This window comes from Aptenodytes forsteri, unplaced genomic scaffold, assembly GCF_000699145.1.
Source record: "Aptenodytes forsteri isolate BGI_AS27 unplaced genomic scaffold, ASM69914v1 Scaffold415, whole genome shotgun sequence".
NCBI classification, from domain to species: domain Eukaryota; kingdom Metazoa; phylum Chordata; class Aves; order Sphenisciformes; family Spheniscidae; genus Aptenodytes; species Aptenodytes forsteri.
In genome coordinates, this window is record NW_008794745.1 from 305,389 (window position 1) to 314,150 (window position 8,762).

At 48.7% G+C, this 8,762-nt stretch overlaps 1 protein-coding gene across 1 annotated transcript in view; it reads right to left on the reverse strand.

The window, feature by feature from the left end:
• TBX5 (T-box 5) overlaps positions 1-8,762 on the reverse strand; it is a 166,117-nt gene that overhangs the window by 79,879 nt on the left and 77,476 nt on the right.

Genomic DNA, 8,762 nt, shown 5'->3' on the forward strand with positions numbered 1-8,762 from the left:
CCAGAAGCGTGGGGTAACCCTTTAGGCAGCCGGGCGGGGGGGGTTGGGAGAGCCACAGCGGCACTGCGAGCTGAGGTCTCACTGGCAGGGCAGGGAGCGTTCTTGGACTACTGGCAAAGGATGGAAAGAGGGTGCAGAAACGTCAGCATCAAGTGCAACGCAGAAGGCTGGCTCTAGGCACACACAATTTAGCAGGTGCCTTGGCAGCAGGCTGCCGTGCAATCAAAGAGCCCCGGGGAGCCTGTGCTGGCTGCTGCTGTGAAGGGCAAAGAGCTGCCACGTCATGCTGAAAAGCTCCCTCAGCAGAAAAAGCCCAAGTCCTCCAGCAGCAGCAGCGAGCCAAGCCCAGGTAGACTCCTTGCCAGCTCCTTCTCCTCCCCCTTCCCATGGCACAAGCAGCCCAGCCCCAGCCTCTCCGGTGCGGCTGGCTAGTTTAGTTTGTCCTGCAGCACTGAAAAGCCTCAAACCCACTCTGGCTGTGCTGCTCCCAGGTAATATCTGTCACACGTATAAGACTCATTACATACACCTCATCCCTTCTTCCACACACACAGCATCTCTCCTAAATCCCCCTTGTGCTAAAATACAAGAGCAGGAAAGAGAAAAGAAACAGAGATGTGCGATTGAGTTACAATTTGGCTGCTGGGTAGGGCTAAGTCAGGTCCTGCAGCTGGAAGGAACTGGATGGTCTCATAAATCTTTGGATTCTCGAGGAGAGCAACTCTCTGCTTGACTTCATTCAAACCTCCTCATCCCTGGGACACTCTACCTGCGTAGTAGGAAAGACCAGGAGCTGATGATCTGTGCCTGTATGAGCATCAGCCCTGTGCTACCACTTGGCTTTGCATGCTAAGGTGGTGCACAGGGACATGGACCACTCAGCCTAGGGGACAAAGCAGTGGGCTGGCTCTCAAAACTCCCATTCCTGTCCTTTGCTTTTCCATGCCTCATTTTCCCCATCTGCAAAAGGAAGACCATGAGTCTTCATATGGGAAAAAACCTCTTGTATCAGCCAGGGGGTAAAATCCACTTAGTATTGCATCAAAAAAGGAAAAGTGCCCCTAGAGGGAGATCAGTCAGCACGGGGTTGTCCCTACGCCCCGGCCTCGATTAGATCCTCCACCATGGAATAAACAACTTTCACCTTGCCGTGACCCCAGGGAGTCCTACAGCCCGCCTACGTGGCAAAGCCACCAGCATCCCCACGCAGAGCCGGAGGAGCCCGGAGCCCCCCCCACTTGCAAGGGATGACCGGACAGCGTGGCCGGAGCCAAGCCCAGCCGGGACCCGTGCCCGCCTGACCGTGAGTCCCACTCCACTGGCGGGCGGGACACCTAAACCGCAGAGCAACTGCAGCCTTGAGCTGAAAGAAGGCAGCTAAGCATGTGGGAAAGGGCAGAGTTTTATTGTGCTTCACCTATGTAGAAATAAAATAATTGTGCTTCTTTGGGATGAAATATATATTAAATATATGACATACTGTGCTTCGTGGCTGAAATACATGTATTCAATCTGCCCGTATATTACTGCTCTACTACTTGTCAGGCATCTCCCCCAAGCTGAGGGGGAGGGATCCATCTGAGCTACCAATTAAAGCCCAGCTCTTGTTAAAGGCACCATTGTAGGGAAGGAAAAAAAAAGAAAAAGATAATTCTGTCAGCACAGATGTCTCCTACGCTGAGGGGTTTGCAAAGAAATAAAACCTGAGCAGCTATTATACCATTTGCAAAGTTATAGACTGTAAATAAACAGACCGGAGCAGTTCCCCCACCTACAAGATACCGCAAGTCAGTGGACGGCACTGACAAGCCTGAGTCTTGCTGTAACTGGCTTATCTTTCTAATCCTCTGGATTATTAATAGTAGTAAGGCTGTGATAGAGTCCAGAGGCCACACCGTGACAGACACCACTGTGTGAAGCGTCCTACAAACACATGGGGAGAGGCTGCTCCTGCCTCTCTGGAGTTCGTGAGGCAGAAGGATGGGGGCAAGGCAGGCACAGAGAGATTAGGTGAGGTGCCCGAGGCCACGGGGCATACTAGTAGCAGAGGAGAAAACGGATCTGCTTTCTCCCAAGCTCTTTGCCTATCCCATCAACTTCAGAGCAGGATTCTCACTGATCCCGTCTCCCACTTTTCCCTTCACAGTTCTTTGGCAACACAGTTAAAGAGAGCACCGGCAGCAGCCTCCCTTGGCTTGATCATACGACAAAGCCACACTAAAGGCAGAGAGAGGATCAGGACCACACGGGACCCAGCCATAAGGTCCAGACCAGCTCAGTACCTGGTCTGACACAAAATCCAGTTCCTTTGCTATATTTTTAACAGGGTTAACCTGCCATCGGCTCAGCCAGCTAAACCTGTTCACCCCACAGCCAGACACTGCTAGGTCTGGTGCGAGGGATGCAGGAGGAGCCAGCAGCTGAGGAGATGGAGGCGAGGAGAGGCAGGGATTAGCCCACCCCTCTCCACAGCGGCTGGCTGACACGAGAGCTGAGCTGGGACATCAAACCAGGCACAAAGCTAGCGAGAAAAAACAACAAACCAAGTTTCATTCGACTGTTGCTACTCACAGTATGGAAGGGGACTCACTGCTCCACGCTGGTATTTTCTGATTTCTCTCCCCCCAAAACACCCAAAGCTTGTGATGATTTGTATACCGGGATATAGGGAGGTAGACATAAGAGGCAACAGCACCGCGCAGCATCTGCTCTAAGACCAAGTATGTGGGCCCCTGCAAGACAGCGCATGCAGAACTGGGAAGAGTCATCACCTCGTGTCACGGTTCAGCCCGTCTGCGAGACTGGTCCCAAGGAAGGACTGCAGCATCTCATCGCTGAAACCGGAGGCAGGAATGAGATGGGCTAGGAAGGACAGATGCCCTCTAGGATAGGATTTCTAGTTCTTTTCTTTTACTCAAGTTTGGTTTTTGTTTTTTAAGAGAAATCAGTGTTTTCTAAGGGCCTGGGATAAAGGCAGCCATAAGAGGGTGTTGTTCCTGCCTCTGCAGCCTCACTGAGATCCTCCAGTGGGATCCCAGCAAGCTCCTGGATGTCCAAAAGAAGAGCCTAAAGTTCAACAGGAGCTCACAGCAATGCCAAACCCGCAGTCTCTGCCTGCCTCCTGCCCGCCCACCTCTTACTCCCACTCACTGCGTTAGAGGGAACCCTCTTGCTCCTAGCTCTGCCCATGCTTCTGGGACAAGGCGAGCCCGGGTGAATGGCACAGCTCTTTTCCCACGGACAGATCTCCTAAGCTACCCGCAGCCCTCGGCCGGGTCACCAGCCTGATCGCTGGTGCGACACCAAACGCTTTGAACACCCTGCTTCCATCGAGGTCACGGCTAAAATTCCACATCGCCCTCTTCCTGCATCCTCCTACCCAAAGCTGAGTCCTGCTCCGAATCTGCTGTCCCTGAGAGCATTCGCTTTGCCTCTTGCTCATTTAACTTGGCTCCTGCCTGGATGCCCACAAAGCCTTGAATTTCCTGCTGGCTCAGGGCTGCTCGCGCTCAGCTCCGTTTCCTCCAGAGGCAAATGGGTGCATTCACCATAGCAATAAAAACCGAGCGACATTCTGGGCACGGGGCCTAATCCAACTCCCAGCGAGGTGGAGGAGGGTTATTCCGTTCAAGGGCGGGGGGGCTGGGGGGAAAGGCAGGAGGAGGGTCCAGGCTGCAGGGATGGGACAGTGACATTGCCAGCTTGGGGGACCTCTTCCGAGGTCACCACTGGGAAGGCAGCAAGTGGTAAATGCCTTTTCCATTTCGTGGATGCCCCCTTGTTCTCATTCATGTTTTCTCAGTGCTACCTTGTGCTTCTTAAGCAAGCCATAAATTCAGTCATATGGGTTTTCTCTGTCCTCTTTTTTTTTTTTTTTTTTTTTTTTTTTTTTTTTTTTTTTTTTTTTTTTTTTTTTTTTTTTTTTTTTTTTTTTTTTTTTTTTTTTTTTTTTTTTTTTTTTTTTTTTTTTTTTTTTTTTTTTTTTTTTTTTTTTTTTTTTTTTTTTTTTTTGACATCCATTTAATGACATCCATTTAATGACTTTTCTCTTTAATATATGGCAGGCATTTTCCTTCTAAAATACCTGAGGTTTAGGACAGGTAGTAAATGGAGACCTCTCACAGAACCACTGGCCCAGAACCCAGTCTTATTGGCGCTTAGAAAAGGAGATCCATTTTTCCTCTCTGCTCTTCAATTAGCTGTAATGTTTGCCTTTAAAACATAAAATTAGAAGCCTTTTTGGAGGCACAAAGCAATATTATACTGCAAAACACATTTTTATTCTCCCCTCCCTGCTACCAGTTTAGCACAGCAGATATATTAGACAGCTGGTTTCTAGGCACCGCTCTCTTCTGAAGATTTAGGGTCCGACTTTCAGTTCCTGTGAAAATAATGACCTCCCTTGCTCTTTGTAGGCCTGTGCTTGATCCTACTCATATTAGCAAGACCTTTCAGGTCGAATACTACAGGATTTAGTGCTGGAAAGCAGAGGCATTGAGCAGACAAACATCTCAAAGTCCATCCGACTAAGCCATTCATTGAATATATAGGTCACAAGTTCCTGTTCAGTACTGTCAGGCCTTCTCGCGTATCTGAGAGCCGCTTTCTTAAGAAAAGGCATAACACAGTCACTCTCGCCCATCCAGGTGTCTCTTTACAGAAGAATCAAGGAACAGGGATGGAGAAGACTCTGGGCGTGGGTCACTGGTGGGACACGGGGGTTGAGATCCCAGGGATTCATCCTTGAACGAGGCTGTGCTGAACGCAAGACTGGGTCTAACACCAGCCCCTTCAGCCCTAACTCCTGCCTGGACCAGGCTTACTAGTGATAAGCCCACCATAACAAAGCCCTGGCACAGGAGCCACATCCAAATTACCAGAGCTGCACGCAGCTCACGAACCGCAGGTTGGCTACTCTCGGTTAAAAAGACCAGAGCACAACTTAGTGTTTCTGCTGAGCCCGAGTGCACACAACACCCTTCCCACTCCGGTCGCCCGGAGATCCCTTTTGCCTCCAGTTCAAAGAGGCTTTGAACCCATCACTACTCTAGGTAGGCAGGTTGAGCTCAAATTATAACAGTTGACGCTTTTGGCTCTGGAGGTCTCTGCTTTGATTACCATGAGGCTGTCCAACGCAGCCATGGCCACCAATACTTTTGTGAATCTTTAGTCGGGTGGTATTACAAAAGCGAAGCTAACCAAACTCAGAGGAACACCTCAACCGGTCGTACTCGGTGGGGATATCCAGCTGGTCCATGCCGTTCTCTTCCTGGCATTGGCCTTGCTGTCACAAATTCATAAATAAACACATTCTAAGACAAAAAGGCATTCACATTCATATTTTCTTAAAGTGGTTCAAATCACCCACAGCATACGAGAATGAAAAATGTCCCAGAACAGGAGCTATTGATCTCAAGAGGCAGTGAATTGTGCTCCATGTTGGATCAAAGGGGAGTACAAAGCAGAGAAGAGCCACTTTCTCCACCACACGCCGATGATTTTCCAGATGTCTTTTATGGGAAATAATGGCGCTCAGAGCACTGTTAACAAAAAGCAGCCAAATCACAGGAAAGGGAGTCTTGGCTCTTTTATCTCGCTAGCGTTACTCATCCATCCCCAGAGCTAGCCGATAGCAGACTGATTGGTTCAGAAATTACAGGAAAAGGGGGAAAAAATAAAAAGTCAACGAAACGACTAGGACACATTAGCAGATGTACCTGCCCCGGTAATTCTCTCTGTGCCCTCGATTCCCGTTCACCTTCCTTACCTGTTGGGACACAGGACACACACTTGGGGACATCAGTCACCAAGAAGAGAGGAGGATGGACAGGCCAGCTGTTGCACCAGGACCCCAGTAATTCTAGAAAACCCACCAAAACCTAGAAATACCCATGAGAAATCATGACATATGTTGCCTTGATACTTGCCAGCTCCAAGTAACAGAAAAATCCCTCTTTCCCTTCCCAAAAGAATTTCCCAGTGGGCACAAAGAAGCTGATTTTTCTCACTTTCTCCTCATTTTTACCAGAAATTTTGTTCCCCCCCACCCCAGTTCTGTGGCCTTTTTAGCCTGAAATGGCAGGAAGGGAGATTTCTGGCAGACAAAAAAACGAACCAAAATACAAAAATCCTGCGTGCGTTCAAAACGGCAGAGCCCGAGATTTGGCAATGACGCGAGCCCTCGAGGTCCCCTGCTCTGGTCCTGGGGTCCTCCGCCACTTGGCAGCCGGTTGGTCTCTCCCACCAGCCCTCGAGTGTTTTTACCCCGGGCAGTGGGAAGTGTTTTGCAGTGTGGATGCTCTGGGAACCGTTCCGGGTCCCGTTCCGGGATTGCCTGGGAACGCGGGGCTGAGTGGCCGAGGTGGTTCCTCTCAGACCGTCTACGCATCTAACATAAAGCGGGTATGTTGCCCTACCGCTCTCAAATCTTTTGAAGTTCACCAAGTGCTTCAAGTCCCTTGTTTTGCCGAATACAGAAGTACTTTTCCTGCTTCTCCAGGTCTTCTCTAAGAAGAAACGATAACGGCAGCCCCCAGCCAGTCCAAGTGCCCGAAGCCACATGTGGGCAGTGAGAGAAAAGGGACTAGGTTTTAGGGGCGCTGAACCAGAGCTGTCCTCCTTGTCTTCACCCAGATTTGTGAGGGTTCAGCAGTTCTGAGAGCGGCTGCGTTTCTACCTAGGTGCCTAAAGCCGTCTGGAGATGAATAAATTTAGGTTTGCCCCTCCAAAGCCTTAGTGCGGAGCTTGACGTTCAAGAGCTCATTGAAAAAACATGGGACTTTGTGTGTGTGTGTGAACGCTGTTCATTGACATGTCTGAGGAGCTCCAAGTTTTCCACTCCCTCTGAGTTGTTTCAAAACTATGCGTTTTCACCAAAACCATTCACCCAAAACAAAACAAGTGGACTGTTTTCTGTCACAGTTTCAAAAACACCAACCTGCTCACAAGGCACGGCTTAAGAATCCCTCAATTAATGAAAATGTTAAATCGGAGGGAAAAGAAAAATCTTCAGGAAAACCGAAGAGAAGTTAAAAACAACTCCTTCAGGAAAGAGAATTTTAATTAAAAATAATATCCCGGAGGATAATTTATGTTTCTACGTAAGGATTTAAATTGCAGAAGCAGCAAAGTAGATTTTTTTTTAACGCCATCAGCATCCAAGAGTGGAAAACACTAGATTTCAAATTCATACATTCTATATTTGAACATCTTGTTTCTATTTAATAGAAAAGGCCTTCTTTCTCTGGGTTTTTCTTCCCCCCCCCCCCCCCCCCCCCTCCCTTCTTCTTTTTTTTTTTTTTTTTTTTTTTTAAAAACCATATAATTCATCCTAATATATTACAAATGGCACACTAAAAGAGCATGCCCGGAAAATATTAATAATTGAATTCAAATGAATTTTTCCTACGAGTCCCTAGAATGGAGGGGAGAAATTCCTAATGTATTTGTGAGGGAAAATGGGGGGGGGGGGAATCGGGACAGAGTGTTTTTTCCAAGCGCTCTGAGGAGCGGACCGTGTGCTGTGTGGAGTCTCTCCGAGCATGACAGAAAAGGGATTAAAGCAGGTGACACTTTGAACTTAGCTTAGATAAGTGACCCTCAAAATCAACAGTCCAAAAGTTTAGTACACAGATTCCCCGGACACGTCTAGTCGGGTCTTCGTCAAAACCTTCCCGACTTCAGTAAGTCACATTAAAATAAAGACGACAGGTTGCTCGGGTTATCTTCTAATATTGTTTTAGCCACTTATTAGCACTAATGGACAATTAGTGGCCGGCGCAGATATTTCGTGTAATACGAAGCAGAGGGGAAAATTCTTTGTTTGCTTCTGTGTGCGGGAACCACTTCTGTGGTTGAATGTGTAAAAATAGCAGCCAGAAAAGAAGTGTGAAAGACACTAGTTAAACAGTCCAATTTCCAAAGAAGAATATAGTTGGAAACAGATCCTTCTACAGAGTTAAGAAATCCTCCTGATGCACTCGAAGCGTAAGGAAGTCTGCACTTTATAAACAACCAAATATATGCCCAGGATAAAAGGCGAGGCTTTTTGAACTCCTAGCTGGCGTGTTAGGAAGACCTTTAATGACATTAGCAGTTCTTCAAAACCAGAAAGGCCGCATTATTTCTGATCCTATATGGTCACCACATGTAGCTTTATAAAGAGGAAGAGAAAAAAAAAAAAAATCCTCTCTTCATGCCAATAAATAACTTGCCAGAAGAGAAAATATTTACCGCTGCTTTTCAGAATTCTTTACGCATGCAGTAAAGTCCTCCTCTGAGAAAATGAGCCCGTAAAGAAACCCAAGGCGTTTCCTACGCAGCACTACCTGCGGTGCGCTCCCCTCCGCGGGGCTCCGCGCCCGCTCCGCGGCCCGGCCGCGGCCTTCGGTCCCCTCGTCGGTCCAACGGCTCGGGGCTGGTGCGTGGTGCGAAAAAGATACGCGGAGAGGAGCGGGCCCCGGCGGATATAGTAGTAATAATAATTCATAATAATAATAACGATGATAATACCTGGCAAATAGCTGCGCGCTTTGCCTCCGCTGCCCGGCGCGCAGGCAGGGCGATCTCCTGCTCCGCGGACGCGCTGCTGACCGTGAGCACGGGATATTAACGGAGTTATAACTGAGGGCTAACGGACACATCCAGCCGCCTTCGGCGCTCGGCCGGGCTCGATCGCTTCCTTAAGCGGTGAAGTTTCATTAAGCCGAGCAGCGGAGCAGCGGAGCAGCGGAGCAGCGGAGCAGCGGAGCAGCGGAGCAGCG